The sequence below is a fragment of the Myotis lucifugus genome, unplaced genomic scaffold, assembly GCF_000147115.1.
Source record: "Myotis lucifugus unplaced genomic scaffold, Myoluc2.0 scaffold_200, whole genome shotgun sequence".
Lineage (NCBI taxonomy): Eukaryota > Metazoa > Chordata > Mammalia > Chiroptera > Vespertilionidae > Myotis > Myotis lucifugus.
This window is the reverse complement of record NW_005871248.1, coordinates 1,418,488-1,441,821: the sequence shown is the minus strand read 5'-3', so window position 1 is coordinate 1,441,821 and position 23,334 is coordinate 1,418,488. Positions and strand designations below refer to the sequence as shown.

At 42.6% G+C, this 23,334-nt stretch overlaps 1 long non-coding RNA gene across 1 annotated transcript in view; it reads left to right on the top strand.

The window, feature by feature from the left end:
* The window catches only part of LOC111827677, an 80,725-nt gene that overhangs the window by 43,303 nt on the left and 14,088 nt on the right, over window positions 1-23,334 (top strand). The window contains exon 2 of the long non-coding RNA XR_002831336.1: window positions 15,918-16,185. This is a non-coding gene — a long non-coding RNA (uncharacterized LOC111827677). The remainder of the gene's footprint in view (window positions 1-15,917; window positions 16,186-23,334) is intronic.

The following is a 23,334-nucleotide window of genomic DNA, read 5'->3' as shown; positions in this document are numbered from 1 at the left end:
TGGCAAGGGCACTGGTTTCTGGAAGTTGTAGGATGAACCAGTGTGTGAGGTGGAAGAGGGGAGGTGTCTGGGAAAAGCACAGTCGGGAGGCCTTGCAGGGCCCTCTGAGGAACTCATCTATGTGCCCTGTACAAGAGCCGGCTTCAAGTAAAGTCCCCACTAAATAGAGAAGCACTGAGACAACCATTACTGTGAAGTTCTTTCCAACCCTGAACTTCTCATCAGTGTTTCTTATGCTTTTAAATAGATTATTATCTATTAACTATTGGAATGAGTACAGCATTCAATTCTTGAATGGATGCTGAGGTTCTCTGAGGCTCATCTTAAATATTACTGAAAACAGAATCTAAGAGGCCAGAAACACTCATTCAAGGAAATGTTTTAAAGTAATTGGCCCAGCCTATATAATAAAAGCCTAATATGTTAAGTGCCCAGTCATCCGGTTGACCATTCAACCAATCAAAGTGTAATATGCTAATGATATGCTAAGGCTGCTCAACTGCTCGCTATGACATGCACAGACCACTAGGAGGCAGACAGTTGACCGGTCAACCAGTCGCTATGACGTGCACTGACCACCAGGGGGCAGATGCTCCGACTGGTAGGTTAGCTTGCTGCTGGGGTCCGGCTGATCAGGACTGAGCAAGATGGGTCAGACACTCCCTGGAGCCCTCCTGTGGGTCCCTCCCTGGCTGGCCAACCTCCCCCGTCCCTCCCTGGCCCTGATTGTGCACCGGTGGGGTCCCTTGGCCTGGCCTGCGCCCTCTTGCAATCCATCCCCTTGCGGGATGTCGAAGAGCTGGTTTCGGCCTGATCCTAGAGGCCAGCTGAGGGACCCCACTGGTGCATGAATTCGTGCACTGGGCCTCTAGTTTATGATAATTCAGATAATGAATTTTATCAGTTTCAATATAGTTAGTAATTATCATTGCAACAGAGAGGTGAGTCTGAATTAATCTGGTGAGTGCCCCAGTGATTCTTACATCAGGTAATTTGGGAATCAGTGTCCTAAAAAATACCAGGTCTGACTTTATTATCCCAGCCTCTGCTGGGGAGGGGGCCAACTGAGGGGCTGATCTTGAAGGGCATATGGGGAGCTGAGAAGAAAAGGGGGGGCAGCAGAACAGTGTCTTCACTTTGGGTGCATTTTAGAATTGCCTGAGGAGAGCTTTTACAATCCTTGGAGCAGTGGTTCCCAAACTTATTTGGCCTACCGCCCCCTTTCCAGAAAAAATATTACTCAGCCCCTGGAAATTAATTTTTAAAAATTTTAATAGCAGTTACTCATCGCCCCCAAATGCACCTGTGGCCATCACCGCCACCCCCTGGATCGCTGCAGCGCCCACCGGGGGGCGGTAGCGCCCACTTTGGGAATCACTACCTTGGAGGTAGGACCAAGGCCAGAGTCACTTCTGATGCTCTCTAGGTGACCCCAGGGTACAGCCAGGCATGAGAACCGCTGCACTAGGGGGAGGTGACTGAGCCAGGCAGGAACTGACATGTTCAGGAAAGGGTTGTTAAATAGAATGAGGAAGTAGGTGATTTATTTATATTACAGGTAACTTCTTTATGCATCTGCTGGCCTCTCTTTAATACTGGCTTTCTATAGATGTGTTTTGAAAACAATTTGTACTTTAAGGTAAATCTCCCTTTTTTTGTTTTGCTTTTCTTTTGTGATCGAAGAAATTCTTATTCACCCCTTCCCAGACAGTGATGGGAGAATGCAGTGTTAACTAATGGAATTAAATAAGGGAAAGGCTTTGGGAAACCGTGGAGAGAGGGCTTGCTGGCTGTGAGCGATCTCTTTGGCCAGTGAGGCCTTACTACCTGGTGACCAGCTGGCTTTCTGGAGCCGTCAAAGGAGGCAGGGCTTGGAGCTTCTAGGAAGGTGCAGATACCGACACGGGGGAGTGTCTAATGATTTCCAGTTCACTTCCCCAAACCAACTTACCATGAAGCAGAGAGGACCCCTTTGACGTATCGTCACATCTGATTGCTATGCTGAATTTCATCCAAAGACAAGGAGCACACCCTAGTGAGATTTATACTTTTTTCCTCAGTAATTTACTGCTTCCTGCTCCTGAAGGTCTAGTAAACCAAATAACAATGGGCTGGGGAGAGAAGGAATTGTTCTCATCTTTAAAATAAGAAACAACATGCTTTGGCATCGAGCAGCCCTCGCGCGCTACTGTAAACATCAGCAATCCTGCACAGACAGCTGCTCGCTGCCGCGCCCCCCACCCAGGGAAACGTGTGCTCAGCTCAGACATACACACTGGGCCCAGGCCGCAACAATGGAGAATAGGAGCTGAGCTCCTTTCCCAGGTTTTATCTTTAGCAGGCATCAATGTCGACTGTAGTAAGTCAGCTACTAAGCTCTCCCAGAAAGAGTCTGGCTTCCTCTGTTTGTATGGAATTTCCTCCAAGTGTGTGGCTGGAGAGACCCAAGTTCACAAAGAACAACAGTGTGGGACGGATTCATGTCACCTGTCTTTCCTTGTCTGCTCTGCTCCTGGGGAATAATGCACTTGAAGCAACACTAAACAATGCCTAAGGACTAAGAGAGGGAGTTTTTAATTCCCAAGGATTTTTTTTTCCATTAAAAAGGATACATGTATTAAACAAAACGACAGGAAAAAATATGAGCTTTACTGATGCCTTCACAGCGAAGTTAAATACTCTACCATGAAATGCACGTTGGGAATGCTTATGAACCTGATTTTAAGATACATAAGTGCCATTATTGTTTGTGGAGGCTTTGGATGATTGACAGAAATGAGAAAACAGCTTGTGTCTCATAAACTTTTTATTTTAGTATCATGAAAACGTGATAAGTAGATATTAGCAGGAATACGTTATTGAATCACAGATTCACAGATGTGAGAGCCAGATGATACTTTAAAGAGCATCTGGTCCACTGGTGCTAAACCCCAGGGAGCCTCAGAATCCTCAGGGGGCTGGTTAAAGCACAGATTGCTGGGCTCCCATCACAGTTTCTGATTCAGTAGGTCTTGAGTGAGGCCATTGTTTTAATAACTGTCCCTTCTCATCTTTAAAACTCTCTGGTTGATTATGTTAGTCAGCATACAAAGGTTCTGTGATAGTGTCAGTCTTAAAAAGACAGTTCCCTGGGCAAACATCCTATTCCCGCCCTGCCCTACAGAAAATCTCCCGAGAGAGGTTGCCTGTAGCCATTGTTCCCTTTCCCCTCCCCCTGTCCTTTCTTGAACTCGCTCTAATCAGGCTCTCATGGGATCACTGTCCTGAAACAGCTCTTGTCAAGGCACCAGCAACTTTCTTATTGCCAAATACAATGGTCAGTTTCTAACCATTGTCTCACTTGTCTAACCAGCAGCATAGTTGGTTGCTCTTTCTTTAAAACCCCTTGTGTGGGCTTTGGGACACCTCTCAGGTCTCCTTACAGCTCAGTAGCCACTCCCTCTCAGCCTTCTCTGTTGATTCTTCTTTTCCTCCAGCCATTGGAGTTCCCGAAAGCTCAGTCCTTAGTCCTTTTCTTTATCTGCATGTGTTTCCATATTGTCTATCCAGGAATAATCCACAAATTATCTCCAACCTGGACCTCGTCTCCTGAACTGCAAATCCATATACAGGCAGCTCTCACTTTGCACCCTAGTGTGGCACCATAAATATGAACGTGTGAGTTGAAACTATGCGAAGTGTTTGTGATGATCAATGTGAAAAATATGATTGTTCTGGAACTTCAAAATTTTGTCCAAAATTAAAAACTCTTCCTGTCGGTTATAAATGTATGGTAAAATGAAAAAAATAAGAACTAACACTTAAAAACGAATATTTATATCATTTACACTAGTTTAAAACATTAGGAACATGGAGAATTAGTGTTTTCTGACTTTGTAAAATACTTATCAAAAGTAGCTTGAACTGTGCTTGCCTTCTTGTTGGATAACATGGTGTGGAGGAGCATCTTTTCCATGCCTTGGCGAATGGTCATAGTCTTTTCTAAGCTTGGGTTAGTTTCTAACATTCAAGCCTTTGTGCTTTCATTGTTGTGAAATATGCCCAAGAGTTTCTCTAATGTGAAGTCTTTTGCCAGTAGCACCTCCTCTGGGACGTCTTTGTTTTTCTCTTGCAACCACTTCCCTCCTTTGCCTTCACCTGTGGCTGCACAGGTAAAGGTAAGCTATCCCTTCTATAACTCCTTTCTTGTTTGATTCAAATTTCACGTTCAGCATCACCAGTTTTTATTTTGTTACACTTTCATCTTTATTGGTCAATTTCTGTTTTTTTTGAGTACCCATTCTGGTGGAATGTCAGCAGGTTTATCACTGGGATACAAGGAGGTAACACAGTGAGTGATGCATTTTGCTGTCTGTGGGAATGGAATGAGAGATTAGCCAAGACAGTAGCCAACCACAGGCAGGCTCTGAAAGAAGTGATGTGATTGGTCACTGATCATAAAATGCATCTATCATTTGTGGGCTGAGGAAGCAATGAAGTTGTACTGTCTGCAATAGCTCACAGTTCATATACTGTGGGTCACTGGAATTTGTTAGAGGACTGGTGTTATTAAATGAAGCCACGGTAAACTCACATTTGTGCATAATTTCAGAATTGTGCAGAGAAGAGAGAGGACTATGTTCACCTGCCTACTTTCACCTGCCTATGTTCACTCGCCTACTTGACAACTTTGTTTGTTTAAGACTATCTCATACTTCACATGTCCTAAACTGAGCTTTTGATTTTCTCCATCTCCAAGCCTGCAATCCTCCTTGTCTTGTTAAATGATAACTCGCGTCTTTTAGTTGTTCAGGTAAAAAAACGTTGGAGTCATTTTTGACTCCTCATTTTCTCTTATACTGCACATTCAATCCATCATCTGACCCTTTCAACTCTATGTTCAGAATATTAGTAGAATCCTACCATTTATCAGGGCCCATGGCCTCCATCCTTCTGAGCCATCACCAGCTCTCGCTCAGCTTCCTAACTGTCCTCCTCACTTCTACCCCAGCGCCACCACACCTATTCTTCACAGAAACCAGAATGATCCTTTAATAATGCAAATTGATCATGTGACTTCCCTGCTAAAAATCCTTCATTGGTCTGCTATTTCAATCAGAGTAAAAGTCAATCAATTCTATAATGATCTCTAAGGCCCTATATCATCCCCCCAAGGCTACCTCTCTGACCCTTCTGCTTTCACAGCAGCCCTTCACCCACTCTGCTCTGGCTGCACTGGCCTCCTCATTCTTCCCTGGACAGGCCAAACATACTTTGCCTCAGGGTCTTGACACATGTTTGAAACACACCCATCTGGTATGTTTCTTCCTCATATATCCACATGGCTCATTCCTCTTATTTCCTTCTCGCCTCTGTGCAAACATCACATTTTATAGCACATGCTATACAAAATAATAATGCCCATCCTTCAACGCCTTACCTGGCAATCCCTTATTCCCTAATACAGTTCCCTCCCAATATCTCTGTTATCATCTAACATATCACATATTTATTTGTATATTTCCCCTGCAACTGGATTGCAGATTTCGCAAGAGCAGCTGTTTGGTATGTTTGTTTAAAACTTTATCCCCAGAGCTTAGAACAGTACCTGGATCATAGTAGGTCCTCAACAAATGAATGGATGATGACTATTTCTGATTTGTGGCAGTTCTGAAGAACCACATCTCCAAGAACAGCTTCTGACTGAGGCGCAGGACAATGGCCTTAGCACGTTGGCTTGTTCTGACTGGAGATGCTGAACAGTCCTCGATATGTAAAAATGTATGAAAACTTTCTTATGGAAGTTAGTTCTTACCTACAGAGCATGTACATCTTGTCTGGGAATTTTTGTTGGTCTTTGGCCTTCAAATGTATCTTATTAAACAGATAAAAAATTGTGGGTCCTTTTGATACAAATAAGTTGAAGCAAAAATAGTCTTTATGATTTGGCTATTTTTGTTAGTGTATTTTTTGAATGACAGGGGAAAATGGAACAATGCTAAAAACCCTGGAGTTGATCACATGTGTAAGAACCATGGTGCAAAGGACTGAAGGAAAAAGAATCAGGTAAAAACCTGGAAATATGGTGCTGGGACAGACTGCTCTTCCTTTGGAGGTTTTGTTAGACACCTCTTCTGCAGGAATCCCCTTGAACCTTCTTTTTTTCTCCAGCCATCACTAGGGTCACCAGCTGCATGCAAGTATAACTTGACAACACCATACCTTAGCCTCACTGTCTATTTCTCACTTTCCTGCACTGAGTGGGATGCCTGCAGAAACCCACTTGGGCATTCTGGAGTGTATTTAAACCTGCAGATGTGAGGGCAACCCTTGATTAGTGGGGGAACGTATTGGTAGAGAAATATTTTTCTCTTTCATCTCTTGGATGAGCAATTCTGAAATGCTGCCTTTATAATTCTCTTAGAGGGTCCCAGGGAGATCAAGCCTCTGTTGCTCACAGTGGTGAGGAGCTTGATTGCTAGGCTTTCCTTTTTCCCTCTTGTACTCTTCCTAGTCTCCCCCTCTGGGTCCTTGGGATCACACCTCAAAATAAAGGGGGGGGGGCGCGAGTCTAGACTAAGACATAGGTCAAACGGACCGCCTTTTTTGAACACTTTTGTGTAATTGCTGAAGGGAGCATCGCTTTCTATAAACACATTTTCCTCTGAGATGCTCCCTGTTCACTCAGAGACCCCCAGCAGCTCTCTCGGCCTACATAATACTGCTCCTCATTGATGATGCAGATCCTTATTGTAGAAATTGAAGCGAGGGGTGTTACTCTCTGACCTTACCTACTTGAACAACTCTAAACTGGTCCTCTTATTTTTCCCAATATGCCATCCATGTATGTGTGTGTTTTCTCCCAAGAATTAACTCAACTCTTATATTTTTCTAGAACCTTCCCAAACCACTTAGCGTGCAACAATTCTGCCCTCTGTGCACCCTTGCTGCAGTTTTTGTTTGGACCACCCGTTTGGTACTCACAGCATGGTGCCTTAAATTATTATTTATCTCTTTATTTATATGTTCTGGCTCAACTTGATTATAATCATCTGTGGGAATAGATTGTATCTTACAATCCAATATCTCCAGCGGGACCTCACACAATGCCCTGAAAAATAAATGCTACTAATGCAGAGACTGACTTTGTGGTGGCATGATCTGAATCAATGTTTATCAAAGTGTATTTATAGGGTATTAATAGGCGTTATAAGAACAAAAGTGTTCTGTGTTTAATCAACTTTGGAAACTCTGGAGGACTTCTCTGAGTCTTTAAATTAACCAATCTTCATTGCAAATCTCTAAGAGAAAAACAACATGTGATTTCCCCATACTTAAACTATTTTTAAATACATGGGTTGTCTAAACTACATAAAAATCCCAACTATCTAGGGCAGAATGGGAGTGGGTTCAGGTCACAGAAGGAAATACTACATGGTATGAGAGACACTTATACATGAGAGATAAAATACTCACCACCTGAAAATCTCTCATGAACATGTGTCAAACATTGTCGGCTGTGCCAATTGAGTCTATAAGAGCTGATGGAATATATAGAAAAGGCAAAATGGATAAAAACCTAAATATAAGATCTGAGACAATGTATAGAAGAAAACATAGGTACTAAATTTATGAACCTTGATCTTAGAGAACATTTTATGAATTTGACCCCAAAGGCAAGGGAAGTAAAGGCAGAAATAAATGAATGGGACTATATCAAGCTAAAGACTTCTTCACAGCAAAAGAAACTGACAACAAAACAAAAAGGCAACCAACTGAATGAGAGATATTTGCAAACAATAACTCTGACAAATTGTTAATATCCAAATTATATAAAGAACTCATAAAACTCAACACCAAACAAACAAATAATCCACTTAAAAAATGGGCAGAGGACATGAACAGACACACCTCTCCCAAGAAGACAATGGCCAATCAAAAGTACAATGGGATACCAACTCACACCTGTTAGAATGTAATAACATTCTAATGTCAAGTAATAAGTGTTGGAGAGGCTGTGGAGAAAAGGGAGCCCTCATTCATTTCTGGTGGGAATGCAGATTGGGACAGCCACTATGGGAAGCAGTCTGACATTTCCTCAAAAAATTAAGAATAGAGCTACCATACAACCCAGCAATCCCTCTCCTGGTATCTACCCCAAAATCTTGAAAACACCTATTTGCAAAGATATATGCATCCCTATGTTCATTGCAGCATTGTTCACAGTGGCCAAGACATGGAGACAATCAAAGTGTACTTTGATAGAGGATTAGATAAAGAAGTCGTACATATATACAGTGGAATACTACTCAGCCACAAGAAAAGACGAAATACGGACATTTGCGACAACATGGATGGACCTTGAGAATATTATGTTAAGAGAAATAAGTCAGTCAGAAAAAGCTAAGAACCATATGATTTCACTCATATGTGGGATATAAAATTGAAACTCAGACACAGATAACAGTGTGGTGGTTACCAGAGAGAAGGAGATGGGACTGGTGGGAGGGTGGAGGGGGCCTAATATATGGTGACAGAAGATGGTTTGACTTTGGTTGGTGGGCACACACTGCAATATACAGACCTTGTATCATAAAGCTGTACAATTGAAACCTAGTATATGATCCTATTAACCAATGTCTATATATATAAAAGCCTAAGCAACTGTTCGACCATTCGACAGTAGCTATGATACGCAATGAACATGGGGGCGGGGGGCGGAGCAGACACTCCGACCTGTAGGTTAGCTTGCTGCTGGGGTCCGGCCAATTGGGACTGGGTGAGATGGGCCGGACATGCCCTGGAGCCCTCCCATGGTCCCTCCCCAGCCCTGATTGTGCACCATGGGGTCCCGGATTGCAAGAGGGCACAGGGCCAGGTCAAGGGACCCCACTGGTGCATTAAACCATGCACCTGGCCTCTAGTAAATTTAATAAAAAAGCAAAAACACAACAAACAAACAAACAAACAAACAAAATTCCACCTGCTCTCTAATGATAAAAACTGATAGGTTAGAAAACCTCCTGGGTATATTATATCATTTCTTAGGCTCAAATGGCTTAAAATGTCTTTGTAGGCTTACAAAATTTCAAACTTCTCATAGTGAACTTCACCCTTAACTAAATAAATACAAGGAGAGAAAATTAGCATTTTACTTTTTTAAAATGGGGAATTAAGGGAGAGAAGGATATCTAATTTGTGGCAGAAGGATTTGAAAAAACTCTGACTCCAACTCCCTTCCTCTGCTGAAAATGCACCAAGGTCTAGGCCACAGCCATGCCCAATTTTTTCCTCAGGACTTTATACCATTTTTTTTTACTCCTTGAAACCTCAAGCCTCTTATTCTGTGCGCCTCTATTCTTGTAGACTAGCATTTTTTAGAATATGATCCTCAGATTCTGTGAAGGTGATCCCTATTCATAATAAAGTTTGGGAGCCACTGCCTTGGTTTATCTGGTCCTTCAGTCTTCATTTCTTTCCCACCAGGCCTGGATTTTATGGATAGTCTTAGTAATGTCCTTAATCCTTGCCCATTCATCCCTATACCCAATCAATCTTCCCCTCTACATGTGCACGCCTCTCCCAGTGTTTGTGTTCTGCTGTCTATCTTAGAACTACTATATAGAGAAAGCTATGTGACCAATCAGATTGGCATTAATACAAACTCCAGCCAGGCCTTCCACGAAGCTCAGAAACCTTCTTACTTGTCCTTGGTCAGCTTGTTTTCTTTTCCCCCAGAGCAGCTATTTTAAAATGTACTACTTTCTTTAGGAATTCTATTCCTTTCATTCTTCTCATTCTCAGCCAGCAATGTGTTCACAGTCTTTCCCTCTTCAAAGAGAAAATAGAGATCATCATCAGAAAGGCATTCTCTTCCTGTCTCCCTTAAACGTGCCTATGGCAGATCCTATCCCTTCTCATAGTCTCATAGGAAGAGGCATCTCCCTTATCTTAAGGTAAAGTCCCCCCACCTCCTCTATCCTGGGTCTCATTCCTCCCTCTTTTCTATCTTTCATTTCTCTCTTTTACTGACTCTTTCTCCTCTAGATTTAAAAATGTCCATGCCCACCCGCTCCAGCTGGTCGTTATGCTCCAGGGGGTCGTTACCGTGAGGGCAAATTTGCATATTCCTTCATTATATATATATATATATATATATATATATATATATATATATATATAATTTATTTAAAATATTTAGTAAGCTATGTAAATACTAATATATTTAGTGCACTAATATATTCAGTATATTTACTAAAATATTGAGTACACTATGTAAATACTTACTAATCTCTTAGTAGTGTTTCCATATGTATAAGGTGTTGTACTCAGCCGCTGGTACTGGTCAGATTTCCCTGGGTTTCAGGCTTTCCTGTGGTAGGCAGAAGTGGGCCATGGGGCCCTTTCTGGAAACTGAAGAGAAAGTGCAAGTGACAGCGCCACACACCAGTGGTGGTCATATTCAGAAGTTCACTAAGAGTTCCATAGCCCCACACGTAAACACATTTATAAAATCATACATCGTACAGCTCTGCATTGTTTTCTTGAATCAGGATTTAAGTTTTCATTTTGTTTTCCAGTTAGACTGTGAGTTTCTCAAATGTACAGATTCTGTTACCCTATTTTGCTTTCTTCGCATCAAGTCACAGTACAGAGAAAACTGTATTTGTAGCCAGACAGCCTGTGTTGAAAGGCAGCTCCACTATCAGCTATGTGACTCTGGGCAAATTGGACTCTGTGGGCCTCAACCTCTTATCTGTAAATGGGGTAATACTTATTCTATTAAGTTTTCATAAGGAACAAATGAGATAATATTTATAAAATATTTTGGCAAAGAATAAAATATATAAATGTAAACTGCCATTATTATGTCCTTCATGAATTATTACTGATTATTATTGGTATAATTTAAACATTGCCTGCAGAATGAAAGCATGGTGTAGAATGTAATACAAATTACAGTTTTTAACCATGGGGCTCAAATTTTATTTTCAGATGTAGTAATCTCAGGGCCAGCTACAAAATGCCATTATCCTGCACCTTAGTCATTAGGAAAAATCCCTGGACTCCACCAGGGAGGAATGGGGAGAAAATTTCTTCACTACTTGGGACATGGCTATGTTCTGGGTTTTGAAGCTTTCATTAGCCCCCAGGCAGGTAGGTTGGGTTCAAATCCTGGTACTGGCTATCTCTGTGTTATTTCTGAACACAGTCATCACAGCAGCCAGCTCAACCTTTCAGAAAGTTATCATAGTGCAAGGTTTAATGCCGTCACGAGGCCTCCACCTAAAGAGGGATCCAACAATAATATTTGGTCGTGATGTAATGAGGAAAAAATCCATCCTTTTCCAAGTTAAGCTTGAGAGTAGGAATGAGGTGCATATGAAGAGATAAGGAGAAATATAAAGAAAAAACTAACTGGGACAAAATGGGTAGAAACTAGTAATTTTATAGCACGTACTGTGTGCCAGGCGCTATTTTAAGTGCTTTGCAAATATTGATTCATCGAATCTTCTACAATCCTATGAGGTTGTTATTTTTATTTTTGCTTTACAGATGAGGAAACTGAGACATGGAGAAGTAAGTATGCAGTTATTGGGATAACGAGGATTCAAACCCAGACAATATGTGTTCAGACTCCAGTCTTTTAACCCCTATTTAGTGAAAAACATTAGAAATCAAGACTGTTTGCAGATGGGGAAGTAGATAGATGCTGGCTCTTCACAAATTCCATAGCTACAGATTAATTTTTATGTACTACTAATCTTTTTATTTCAAAGCAATGCAAAAAAATGAAATTAACCAGATTGAATAGCTGTCTGGAAAATATATTTTTTCCCCAAGAACTACGAGGAAACAAGATACAACTTACTCATATTTGATCCTCAGCAGAGTCAGAAGAACATGGGGCCCTCTAGAAAGTAGGTGGAATTATTTGTAAAATTTTCATGATTGAACTTGAGCTTCATATTCTCTCTTTTTTTTTTAAATTAAATCTTTATTGTTCAGATTACATTTGTTCCTCTTTCCCCCCCCCCATAACTCCCCTCCTTCCAGTTCCCGCCCCACCCTCCGCCCACACTCCCCACCCACTGTCCTCATCCATAGGTGCACGATTTTTGTCCAGTCTCTTCCCGCATCTCCCATTCCCCTTTCCCCCCCAAGAATAGTCAGTCCATTCCCTTTCTATGCCCCTGATTCATTATAATCACCAGTTCATTCTGTACATCAGATTATTTATTCACTTGATTCTTAGATTCACTTGTTGATAGATGCATGTTTGTTGTTCACAATTTGTATCTTTACCTTTTTCTTCTTCCTCTTCTTAAAGGATACCTTTCAGCATTTCGTATAATACTGGTTTAGTGGTGATGAACTCCTTTAGCTTTTCCTTATCTGTGAAGCTCTTTATCTGACCTTCAATTCTGAATGATAGCTTTGCTGGATAAAGTAATCTTGGTTGTAGGTTCTTGGCATTCATCACTTTGAATATTTCTTGCCATTCCCTTCTGGCCTGCAAAGTTTCTGTTGAGAAATCAGCTGACAGTCGTATGGGTATTCCCTTGTAGGTAATTGAGTCTCTTTCTCTTGCTGCTTTTAAGATTCTCTCTTTGTCTTTTGCTCTTGGCATTTTAATGATGATGTGTCTTGGTGTGGTCCTCTTTGGATTCCTTTTGTTTGGGGTTCTCTGCGCTTCTTGGACCTGTAAGTCCATTTCTTTCACCAGGTGGGGGAAGTTTTCTGCCATTATTTCTTCAAATAGGTTTTCAATATCTTGCTGTCTCTCATCTTCTGGCATTCCTATAATTCTGATATTAGTGCGCTTGAAGCTGTCCCAGAGGCTCCTTACACTATCTTCACACTTTCGGATTCTTTTTTCATTTTGCTTTTCCAGTTGCGTGTTTTTTGCTTCTTCGCATTTCAAATCTTTGGCTTGATTCTTGTGCTCCTCTGGTCTGCTATTGGGTATAATATTCTTTATTTCAGTCCGTGTATGCTTAATTTCTAGTTTCTTTATCATAGCATCGAGGGTCTTATTAGTTTTCGTGAGGCTCTCCTCAAGTTTATTGCAAGCCCTCAAAATTGCATTTTTTAGCTCCATATCCTCCATTTCTGTCATGTTTTTTTGTCTCCGCATTTTTTATGCCTTCTTGGTGGACCCCCTTGTGGTCTTTGTGCGCAGTCTTGTTCTAGTTAAGCCTTGATTGTTGTAGTTAATACTAGAGGGATTTGACCACCAGGCCGACTGGCTGTGAGAATCAGCTGTGTGGAAAACTTCTGTCCTCTGGGGAGGTGCTAATCTAGCCTTTGCCTGAGGCGATCCGGCAAATGGCTCTGTGCAGGGCTTGGGCGGGGCGGGCTCAACAGGGCGGGCAGAGGGAGCAGTTATGGCTGGTCTCAGTCCATCCCCAGGGGCTCTGCCTCTCTGTCCCAGCAACCGCTGCAAACCTCGGAGGGACCGTAGCCAGACAGTCCCGTTTCTCCCGTTTGAGTCTGTGTCCCTAGAGCCTCGCCCGGATCTGGAGCTCAGAGTCTGAGATTCCCTCCTGATTGAAAACGACAACCGCGCCCTCAGCCACCAGCCCGCTTTGCGCGCGCACCTCCGTACCTTTAAATTTTCCACACTGCGCCTCCTCTGAGCCTTGGAATGCTGTTGTCTTTCCTTCTAGTTGAAGAGTCTCTCCTCAGCCAGCCTTCCTGTGGTTCTGGGTGATGTCCGTTCCGTCTTTTAGTTGTATTTTTGAAGTGGTTGTTTGCGGCAGCAGTCTCCGGTGTTTACCTATGCCGCCATCTTGGTCGGAATCCTCGAGCTTCATATTCTCAATATTAAGATGGGCTCTATGGAAATTTAGGAGAGTGAGGGAGAAAACAGTACCAGGTCATAAAATATTGTGGGTTCGGTGATTGATTTGTGTGTGTGTGTGTGTGTGTGTGTGTGTGCGCGCGTGTTAGGGTTCTGTGGTCTATCAGTTCTCTGATCCTTTGTAGGTGAAGCAGTCATGAAGATGTGATTATCAAGTGAAAAACAGTGCGAGTAGCACCTTCCAGAATGTCTGGTGGTTTCAACTGATTCAGCCTGGGGTTCCTAGCATTGTGGAAACCCTGCAAGAGTGGCTTGGTGTGACAATCTGGAATATAGGGGGCAGGTGCTGTGGGTTTTCCCCAGTCACGTTTACTTCTCCTGGATGGCACTGCGGACTGGAACAGGGGTGCCAGATCTGTTAGTTTGCCGCCAGCACTATGCTCAGGGTTTGATTGACGAGGAGGCAGAGAAGGTGATTGACTATATGTCATGAATTGAATAGTACAGAGTCATTCTTTGCCTCAAAGTGCTTCCTTCCTGGGCAATGTGGTGTGGCAGGAAGAGCGCCTCCTGGCTGTGGAGGGAGATAGGCCTGTGCTCACCACTGAAAACTGTTGTCTTTGGATCAGGTTCTTAACCTCACTGCACAAGTAAGGACTCTGGTTGCAAACAACATACACCCGATTTGAAAAAGAAAATAAAAGGCATTGGAGAGATCAGAGTCAAACTGAGTTGGGCTCCTGAATTCCATTTCCTTAGTTCATTTAGAAACGACCACTCTGGTTCATCTCCATTCAGCTGTTTCCCTCTGCCAGGATCACATGGGTCTTGATTATTGTAGGTATATACTAAGTCTTAACTTAGAAAAGAATAATTCCGCCCACTCTATTCTTTTTTAAAAAATTGTTTTGGCTAATATAGGTCCTTTGCCTTCCAATATAAATTTTAGAGTAAGCTTGCCTATGTCTACAAAATACATTGCTGGGGTTTTAATAGGACTTGTGTCAATTTGAGGGGAATCAACATCTTTATTATGTTGACTCTTCCAGGCTGTGAACTGTCTAATTATCCTAGTCTTCTTTGATTCTTTCATTATATTTTGTAATTAAAGCATACAGATCCTGTACACATTTTGTTAAATTTATACTGAGGTATTTCATGTCTTTTAGGAACCTATGAGGATGAATTTCCACCTTGGGTGGAAATACATGCAGCTTGCAAAAAGATTACTGCCTTTTAAAAAATAGAATAAAATGTGTCTCTGGCCTACTAGAAGAGGATATTTAAAAATATTTTGCATGAGGCTGGCTCTATAATTCAGTTTAAGTATAATAGTAAAGGAATACTCTAAGGAATACTTTGAGAGAAGAGAGGGAGAGAAGTCTGAACCTCAAGATGTGATCCCTAGAGCAGAAATCTCCCTGTGGTGGTAGCAGAGTCCAGAGAGTCACCCAAATGAGCAGTAGCAGAGACCTAGTAAGAGAGGCTTCTGTTTGAAGGCTGTTTAACGAGGGAGCATGATTTTATGCAAAGTGTTTCTAAAAGAGGGTTTGAAGAGCATATATTGGTTTGAAGATGAAGAAAGTTGCCCTCTGTTCACATCAAGTGTCAGGGTGCCCTGTCTCCATAGATCTATTTGGGACTGTTCCCAGCATTGTGACACTTTTTGAGAGCAGGCTGGTGTGATGTTCTGGAGCGAAGGGGGTGCATGTCCTGGGACTTTCAATGCCTATCCACATCCCTGGCTGCTGCTGGTCAGTTGAGCCGGAGGTGCCAGGCCAATCAGTTTGCTGCCAATACCACGCCCATGGACAGCGTTATGGGTAAGCAGAGCAGATGAACTGAGTAGCACAGGGTAGTTCCTTGGTTCAACATATCTTCCTCCTGGCGATGTGGTGTGATGGAAAAAGCACACCCCTGGCTTTCGAAGAGGACGGATCTGTTCTCACTACTTACTAATAATATGATCTTGTGGAAATTATTGTTATTATTATGTTTATGCTTATTTTGAGTCCGTTATTATTTCATTTAATCTTCACAACAAACATAGGAGACAGTTGCTATTAATATCCCCGTTTTTATAGATGAGGAAATGGAGGCACTGATAAGTACATGTGTGTCTTTTATGGACCAGGTGTGGGACACACAGAAGCATTTTGCCCAAGGAACCTACAAGGGCCTCCTGCCACCGAGCAAGGAGATCTCACAGGAAAGAGGGTGGAGGAGCACAGTCAGATGAGGAGGCCGTGAGGAGGCTGTTAGCAACCTCCAGAGGAGAGAAATTGACCTAACTATGGTTCCGAAGGAGAAGAGGGATCACAAGGAGACAGCAGCAGTGCCCCATGAAGAAAAGGAACAGTCATAACACCAGACACAGAGAGCGCTGACACCAGGCAATGCTGGTACGTGTCAGGTACAGTTTTTTCTGTTCCTCTCCCAACAGAGTAATCTGCTCTGGGGAGGGCTGAAACCATGAGTGAGTGGCAGGGGGACAAGGAGCAAGTGGAGGCACCTGGAGAAGGTGACAGTGACTCCCTTTCCCAGGGCAGGCTTCCTGCCTGAAGCATCCCAGCTGGGGAACGAGAAGCATTAAGTCTACATAAGACTGGGTTTTGCTTTTGACTGTTGTATGGGACCGGATATTTAAATTATTGAAATGAGTTGGTTTTGTGGATAAAAGTGAGAGCATGACTTTTATTCTGGTATTTTTGTTATCTCTCACCTACTGGCAGAAGAGACCCTGGGTTTTCGAGGCACAGAGGCCTTTTGCTCTTCCTTTTCTTCTAGCTGTTCTTGTGGTTTGAGAGAGATACGTTCTCATGCTCCTGGCTGCTAGTTTTGCAGTTCTGAGACTGGTCATGATGTCAAGTATCAGAGACAACAATTTTCTCAGAATTAGAAAAATACCCTCAAACAAAATCTGAGGAAATGAGGCCTGTAGGTTTTACTGCGCTCTCCCATCCCACCCGATATTAGAGGCTATAACATAAAGTGAAGGGGGACACAGCACTTTATCAAATACATCACAATGGAAATCCAAGCATTAAAGAGACATGCCCTGAAAACATTTTAGGTAAATAAATTCCTCACTTAGTTTAACCACAGAAGCTTCTGTCTTTACAAGTCTTAGGATTTTTGCTTGGGCTAAAAGCTCTTTAGATTTGTGTTTAGGGATTCCGAGTTGGGTTTGTTCTCAGCACATGATTTCTCTGAAAGGCCCAAGTATGGCATTACTTCACCCTACAGTCCCCACAGGGTCTGGGCAATGTTCTTGAAAACATTAGGATGATCTCACCCAGTTGGAAGAAGGGTCGCATAATAAAATAATGGTACTTCTCTCTCTCAGGCCACTGCACACTGTTAAAACATACTGCTTCTTGCCCTTTTGGCTAAGATCCCATGGAGAACAACTGAAATATTAGCTTCGTGTCAGCTTTGTCACCCTTGAGGCTATAATTTCTGACAGCTGTAAGAGATCTCGTGCTTTTGGGGGCCCAGATGAGCCCCTGTGTGATAGCTGGGTTTGTCCAAAAAGTCTGGATTGTAGACTGTCCAGTTCAGTAATCCATGTCATGCTGGAGTCCTCACTGTGCTGTTGGCGGGTCTCCCCTGGCTGGGGTCGTCCTGCCTGGGCGTGAATACCACCAGCGAAGGTAGGAAACTCAGCGGCAGCTGATCCCATCTTTGCCTTATTATCTGACCGACTAGAAAATGTTTTTTCTCCTGTTGAGCTGAAATCTGCCTCCCTAAAACAAGCTCATTAATTTCACTTCTTCCCCCATGGGTCCATGCACAGTAAGTCGAATCACTTTTTAACTATTTGAAGATAGCTACTTAGCTACTGTTTGTTCCCTAACTCTTGTCTTTAAGCTAAATAACCTAGTCCCTTGAATACATTCTCTTGGAATTTCTATTCAGGCTCTCGTACTGAGCACATCCCAAACATGCTTTAATATGTGTACCCAGAGTTAAATTCAGTACAGAGTTACCACTTTCTCAGTCTCAATATTAATTATTTATGAAAGCAACAAAAAGTGCCATTAATATTTTTGGAATCATATCATACTTTTGACACAGATTGAGTTTATTATTAATTAAAAATTCTGTTTCTAACATACTTACTGCAACTAAACTTGCATAGTTAATTTTTGAACCCTTGTATAGGATTTTGTATTTATTCATTCTAAATTTTATTTCTTAAATTTGGTCCATTGTTCTAGCCTCTCATGCTCTTTCTGAATCTTGAACCTTAATATTTTCTGTCCTTTCTGGATTGTAATTGTCAGCAAATTTGTTGAGCATACTTTTCATGTTTGCATCTTACTCATTGGTATTAGAAGGGCAGAGCAAAGGACAGAGGGAAAGTAAAAATGGAAATTATAGTCCAATAATGGAAGAACCTTACAATTTACTCTGATAATAATGAGTTCTAGGTCTAAGCAGTAGAACAAGCACTTATGTAGTGAATCTGGTGTTGTGGGAGAGATTGTCACAGTAATTTATATACCTTATGCTATGTCCTCTTAATTTTAAAAAATGTAAGAAATTAATGGAAGCCTTTAAAGCATAAGGAAAAAAACACGCATTGGTGTATGAAATTGAAGAAAAGATAGCCTGTGATTTTATTTCAAGCTCTGGTCATTTACCAAAACCTCAACTGTTATTTTATTTTATTTATTTTTTATTAAATCTTTATTGTTCAGATTATTACATTTGTTCCTCTTTTTTCCCCTATAACTCCCCTCCACCCAGTTCCCACCCCACCCTCCGCCTTTACTCCCCACCCACTGTCCTCATCCATAGGTGCACGATTTTTGTCCAGTCTCTTCCCGAATCCCCCACACCCCATTCCCCCCCCCCAAGAATAGTCAGTCCATTCCCTTTCTATGCCCCTGATTCTATTATAATCACCAGTTCATTCTGTTCATCAGATTATTTATTCACTTGATTTTTAGATTCACTTGTTGATAGATGTGTATTTGTTGTTCATAATTTGTATCTTTACCTTTTTCTTCTTCTTCCTGGTTCTTAAAGGATACCTTTCAGGCATTTCATATAATACTGGTTTGGTAGTGATGAACTCCTTTAGCTTTTCCTTATCTGTGAAGCTCTTTATCTGACCTTCAATTCTGAATGATAGCTTTGCTGGATAAAGTAATCTTGGTTGTAGGTTCTTGGCATTCATCACTTTGAATATTTCTTGCCACTCCCTTCTGGCCTGCAAAGTTTCTGTTGAGAAATCAGCTGACAGTCGTATGGGTACTCCCTTGTAGGTAACTGACTTTCTTTCTCTTGCTGCTTTTAAGATTCTCTCTTTGTCTTTTGCTCTTGGCATTTTAATTATGATGTGTCTTGGTGTGGTCCTCTTTGGATTCCTTTTGTTTGGGGTTCTCTGCGCTTCCTGGACTTGTAAGTCTATTTCTTTCATCAGGTAGGGGAAGTTTTCTGTCATTATTTCTTCAAATAGGTTTTCAATATCTTGCTCTCTCTCTTCTTCTGGCACCCATATAATTCAGATGTTGGTATGCTTGAAGCTGTCCCAGAGGCTCCTTACACTATCTTCGTATTTTTGGATTCTTTTTTCATTTTGCTTTTCCGGTTGGGTGTTTTTTGCTTCTTCGTATTTCAAATCGTTGACTTGATTCTTGCGATCCTCTAGTCTGCTGTTGGGAGTCTGTATAATATCCTCCATTTCAGTCAGTGTATGCTTAATTTCCAGTTGGTCCTTTATCATAACCTCGAGGGTCTGACTAGATTTCTTGAGGATCTCACTACATTTATCTGCGGTCTCACCAGTTTTTTCGAGGGTCTTACTAATTTATTGGCGGCTTCTAGAAAGTTCTTGAAAAACCTTAAAAGTGTGGTTTTGAACTCTATATCCAGTAGTTTGCTTTCCTCCATTTCTGTCATTTGTGTCCTGTTTCTTTGTCTCTGCATTTTTTATGCTTCCCTGTGTTGATAAAGTGGTTTTCTGTGCTAAGTGTCCTCTAGGGCCCAGTGGTTCAGCCTCCTCAATTACCTGAGGAGGACACTCTTGGTGCACCCCCTTGTGGTCTTTGTGCACAGTCTTGTTGTAGTTAAGCCTTGATTGTTGTAGGTAACACTGGGAGGAATTGACCTCCAGGCCAATTGGCTGTGAGAATCAGCTGTGTCTGCAGTGGGAGAACTTCAGTGCTGGAGACACCCCTCCAGGGCAAGACTTGCTTCAATGGGGCTTTGGTGCTCACTGAGTCTGCCCACTGAGTGTGTCCTTTATGGTTCCATGGAGCTGCAAACTGGATGGTCCCACTCTGACCACTAAGCACAGTGGCTCCTGGATCTCTAGGGAGGTGCTAATCTAGCCTCTGCCTGAGGCTATCCAGCAAAAGCCTCCGTGCAGGGCTTGGGCGGGGCGGGTCCCACGGGATCAACAGGGCGGGGCTAGCAGTTATGGCTGCCCTCAGAGGCCCCGCTTGTCAGTGTCCCGGCAATCGCTGCAAACACCTCCGAGAGAAAGCTTCCCTCGAGTTCCGACCGATACCAGACAGTCCCGCTTCTCCCGTATGAGTCTGGGTCCCCAGAGACTCGCCCAGAACTGGAGCTTAGAGCCTGAGACTCCCTCCCGATTGAAACAGACAACCGTGCCCTCAGCCGCCAGCCCGCTCCGAGTGCGCCTCTGTACCTTAGTATTTTACTTCCGTACCGCACCTCCTCTGAGTCTCGGTTTGCTTTTCTCTTTCCTTCTAGTTGTAGAATTTCCACTCAGCCAGCCTTCCTGTGGTTCTGGATGATGTCCGTTCTGTCTTTTAGTTGTATTTTTGAAGTGGTTGTGCGAGGCAGCAAACTCTGGTGTTTACCTATGCCGCCATCTTGGTGTCTCTCTGTTATTTTTTAAAAAATAAAACCAAAACGAAACAAAACCCTCAGTGCTCAATACTATAAACTCTTCAAAGTTGAGTTTCTAGATTAGCCGTGGGCAAACTACGCGGGCCGGATCCGGCCCGTTTGAAATGAATAAAACTAAAAAAAAAAAAGACCGTACCCTTTTATGTAATGATGTTTACTTTGAATTTATATTCGTTCACACAAACACTCCATCCATGCTTTTGTTCCGGCCCTCTGGTCCAGTTTAAGAACCCATTGTGGCCCTCGAGTCAAAAAGTTTGCCCACCCCTGTTCTAGATCATCTGGCTCAGTTAATTGGTGACTAAAGATGTGGTTTTGTATAAACAACCCCATATGTAGACTTTCAACCCCTCCCCTTAAAACTAATTTTCATAATTCTTAATAGTGACAGCAACATGTATGTGAAAGATAGAAAGGAACTCAATTTCAGTTGGTACATTCTGACTGAATCAAGAGAACGGGTGGGCTTCAGAAGATATGCTTGAAGGATGAATTGAATTTTCCAATTAGGAATGGGTGCAGCATGACGCTCCATGTTAAAGATTTCCAGGTAAGTACAGGAGAAAATAACTGAATAAGCTGAATTCCATAAGGAAGTAATAATTCCTTTTCTGATTAATGACTGTCTGTGGGCAACACTGCCAGGACAGACAAATTGCTGCACTACATTCCAACTTCTAAAAAACTCCTTTCATCAGTTGGATGCTTAAACCTCCTTTAGTTTAGTCTAATTAATGCGATGCATGCCTGTATGAATGATCAGTAATGAGATCACTGTCCTTTATTTTCCTTTTGTTTATGCAGTGTCATAGCTACATTTTTGGCTATGTTTTATGATGTTATGTCCTGGGCAACTGTAATCAAATTCCTAGTGAAACTGTTGTGGGTTGTTTATAAAATAATTTTGGAGTCTCGTTTGCTTTAACTTCTCATCTTCCTCTGCTACACACACACACACACACACACACACACACACACACACCATCTATCTCTCACATAATCACAAATAGCTTTTTCTAGCACAAATACTGTAACTATAATTTATTTGCAGCTGAACATTGCATTTGTGAAGCAGCATCTATCCTTGAAGATGCTTTACTTTTAAGGCTTGGGATCATCGGTGAAACATATAGATGGGTCAAAGTCATCCCCACCCCTAAACATACTCTCTAATTTAACCACAGTGAACTCCTTGCGTATCTCCGTATGTGTTACAATATAACCTCTTCCAAAGCTTTGCATGTGCTCTTCCCTTTGACTGGAATGTCTCCTTTCTCTGACTCAGTAATTCTTCCCCGTCAGAATGAGGCTGAGTGCTTTCCAGGAAGTCATCCCTGATTTCTAGTACTAATTCAAATGCCCTTGTGCTTATCTTTTACACATCAGGTTTCACACTGTACATAAATGTTAATTTTCTTCTATGTCTTTTATTAACATTGTGTACCTATAGATTATGGCATATATATTTGGTGCTACCACAGTTTGAGACATAATGCTCAACAAATATAATATTCTTTTTAAATATATACTAGGGCCCAGTGCACAAATTCATGCACCTTGAAAGGAACTGTGGGCTGTAAGGCCACAGTGGGCACAGGGGTGGGTCTTGGCCCACCCTTGGTGCCCCCACCCAGCCCCTCCCACTGCGGTCACCCTCCCCTCCCCCCCCCCATCCCCTGTCTGCCAGCAGCCCCACTCCCGCCACCGTAATTCCCATGTGCTGACTGCAAGGCAGCACCAGCCCTGCTCTATCACCCCTCAGGAGCAGGGGGAGGTGGAGCAGCCCTGAGGGGTGATTGGGGCGGCAGCTGCTGCTTGCACCTGCTGACGGCGCTGAGCGATCAGGGCTGGTGCTGGGTGTTGGCAGTGGGTGTGAGCGGCAGCTCCAGCGCTGGCAGCGGGTGTGAGCACTGGGTGGGACTGTGGTGTGCAGGAGCAAAGAATTTTCAGTAACCACCAGAGGCTCACCCCAATGACAGCGACCAGCACCCTGCCTTGGTCTGGCACCCCCGCTCACCTGCTCCACCATCCCGCTGCAGCTGACGCCTGCCATATTCCGTGCTCTGCCACCTGCTGCCTATGCCCACCATGTTCTGCACGTGCCCTCTGGTGGTCAGTGCATGTCATAGCGACCGGTTGTTCAGTTGTTCCGCCATTTGGTCTATTTGCATATTAGCATCTTATTATATAGGATATTTTATTGATTTCAGAGAGGAAGAGAGAGGGAGAGAGAGATATAAACATCAATGATGAGAGAATCATTGATTGGTTGCCTCCTGCAGGCCCCACACTGGGGATTGAGCCTGCAACCCGGGCATATGCCCTGACCGGGAATTGAACTGTGACCTCCTGGCTAAACCACTGAGCCATGGTGGCTGTGCCATATAACATTCTGTTTTAAAGTAGGAAGCCTTTCTTATTGTCCAGAGTAGAATAGGTGCTTGCACTATATATTCTCATAGAGCACTGCACTTTTCCTTTGCAGAACTTATCGGATTTGTAACTGGGTATTTACTTGTGTAATTGTTCTGTGTCTGCTCCTCCTCTCAGTTATAACTCCTTGAGGGAAGGACCACATCTTTTTTCTTTTATTTGTTTTAATTAAAAGAAATTCAATTACAATTGACATTCAATATTATATTAGTTTTAGATGTACAGGATAGTGG